Raw genomic sequence first — 2,693 nt, 5'->3', positions numbered from 1 at the left:
ATTTCCTGCCCTTGAGCCTGCTTGTTAATGTTCTCAGATCGGTTGAACCCCTACAGTACAATGACCTTTGTGTCGCATGTAAACCTGCAACAATAATTGTAAGTTTTGTAAGTTAAACAGTTCTCTTTGGGACAGCAGACAGGCAGCTGGCATCCAGAAGTAACCCTGTGTTTCCACTGGCAGCGATACTGCATTAATATTCAGCCAGAGTCGGTCGTTTAGAGCATCGGCAAGAATTTGATTCGGTTAAATGCGAATGAGACTCGATGACAAGTAAAACTGTTAAACCTCAGTGTGTGCTTGGTTTCAGATATCCACACTGTTTATTAGATTAATTCCTCCATGCCGCTGAGGTTTTTATGATCTAGCAAAGATTTTGTGATATTTCTAGCTCAAGGTTTTTGTGTTCTAGCCTACGTTCTGCATCTAGCTGTATAGTTTATCCAGGCGCTATTAAGGAAACCATGACGAGTCTTGTGTCGGCTGTGGATCCGGAGAGGGTCCAGATGAGGAAAGTAAGTTAAGAGAAGCCAGAACATTGAGAGGATTTTAAGCATGAGTAATTAAGGATACCGGTCCCACTGGTTAGAACTGCTTTCAGTTTTGTGCTTCTGCCTGAATCCGTGTTAAACCAGTGAGACTCGTATCGTTGTAGACGAAACAGGGAAAAGAAGAGAAGAAGGTTTGTTTCAGATGTAGGACCAGGAAAGAAAATGTTGTAGATGGCACCTCACCAAAACACAAGACTGTGCTGTAGCGTCTGAACAGGCACCGCTTTCCTAATTACTGCCCCTAATCTCGCAGTTCTCGGTTCATAGTAGAAATAACTGCCTCGTGCGTTTTTTTTTTTATGCAGATCAGTAGCTTGTTTAAAAAAAAAAAAAATGAAGTCTTTTAGTAGCAATCAATTGATGGCACTCACAACGTTGATAAAAACAAACAAAAAAAAAACAGTAGAACCTGTTCGTGTAGGTTAGACCTCCAGCGTAGAGCCGTGTACCTGTGAAATTCACACAGAGCAGAAAACGGCAGCTTTAGAAACCCATAGAGCGGCATGAGCATGTTACAACTACAGGCACAGAGCAGTGAACCGTGTCATCATAGCTACCGATCATCGATAGAAACTGCTAGATTACACGCCATCGCCTTAAAGCTTAGCTGTCCGCGTCTGGTCTAGAAAACGTCACGTTAATACGGTCCATTTATAGAAAGCTACAAAATAGACGAGCACCGTTTACTCTCTGCGAGTGGCTGTATTGTACTTTCAGTATTTCGAATCAAAATGTTTTAACAGCTTGGATTTGTTTTTGTTTTGTTTCTTTCCTACTTACTTTGTACTTTATCTGTAACTCTAGAGCACAGCAGTTAAGTTTGGTTTTTCAAGCTGCAAGAAAATAGAATTTTTCCAGATTTTCCGTTAATTCCGCGTTCGGATGAAACCCACAAACATTACGAGTGCCATTCCTACATTTCTCATGAGTTTGCTCTGATTTTGATTCCATAAACTGAGCACCTTGTTTACTGTTAGAAAAGTGATATTTAGTAGCTGCAGTGCAGAATATGCAATATATCTAATAATGGGATACACTGGGTAGAGACCATGTCCCTGGTTTACTCCAGTAGTACGGAGAATTTACAAAAAAAAAAAAAAAAAAAAAAAAATCACAAGTGTTATTACTCTAATATCACTTTTTACTTTTGGATCGTAGACACTGCTACTCTTTTTAAAAATCATTTCTGTTTACATCATCACCTGCTTAGCAACGTGCCAACATTCAGATAATAATAATAATAATAATAATAATAATAATAAACATGCTCGTCTTTCTCCGAAAAAGAACTCGCATGCTACTTTGGTCACTAGTGATATTTATCACAACGTCACAACAGTCATTTGGGAACGAGGTTTTTTTTTGTTTGTTTGTTTTTTTGTTTTTTTTTTTCATTTTCCGTTTTTTTTTTTGTCTCCTGTGGAAAGAAATGCATCCAAACAGTGTGTTTACTTAATGCTACTGACCTGTCATTAAGTTATTTTGTTTTGTACTACTATCTCGAGTTCTTGTTTTACAATGTCGTGTGTCTGCCATGTAGTGACTTCGGTTCAGTGATTTTTTTTTTTTTCTTTCTTTCTTTTTTTTTCCATACACTATTTAACATTGTGCAAAATGTTTAAAAAAATAAATAAATAAAAAAAAGACGAATAAAAAGAAAACCAAACAAAAATATGCAATGAATCATTGGCAGCATTTTTACCTCATTTGTAAATGGAATAAATGAAACTCTGAAATATTAGGGTGTTGCCATGGTAACATGCTTGTTTTTCTATTATTATAATTATAATAATAATAATAATAATTATTATTATTATTATTATTTTTATTATAGTTATTATTATAATTATTATATTTATTATTATTATTATTATTCAGGGAAACAAATAACATCTTAGCATGTTAAGATATTTTGAATGTAATTAAAAATATACAGTGATTGACACTATATAAAATGACAATACACCAAATATATGTTTTATTAAACCTTTATCTAGACATCTTTACTACGTTCTAGCTTCATGCACAGCCTTGTACTGGTGACCTAAAGGTTCTCTTCCAGCAGAAGAATAAGATTTAAAGCTTGAAACGTGTAAAAGGGTCTAAAAACATGATGAATAATCTCATTTAATTTACAATATC

At 35.2% G+C, this 2,693-nt stretch overlaps 1 protein-coding gene across 2 annotated transcripts in view; it reads left to right on the top strand.

Moving 5' to 3' along the window:
• wnk1b (WNK lysine deficient protein kinase 1b) overlaps positions 1-2,223 on the top strand; it is a 101,740-nt gene extending 99,517 nt beyond the window's left edge. For both annotated transcript variants that reach the window (XM_060890124.1, XM_060890125.1), the window contains one exon: positions 1-2,223. This exon is cut by the window's left edge and continues 2,129 nt beyond it. The gene's annotated coding sequence lies outside the window, so the exon portion shown is untranslated.
• Positions 2,224-2,693: the final 470 nt, after the last annotated feature.

The sequence above is a fragment of the Tachysurus vachellii genome, chromosome 16 (genome assembly GCF_030014155.1).
Source record: "Tachysurus vachellii isolate PV-2020 chromosome 16, HZAU_Pvac_v1, whole genome shotgun sequence".
Taxonomy (NCBI): Eukaryota; Metazoa; Chordata; class Actinopteri; order Siluriformes; family Bagridae; genus Tachysurus; species Tachysurus vachellii.
This window is presented reverse-complemented; position numbering and strand designations above follow the sequence as displayed.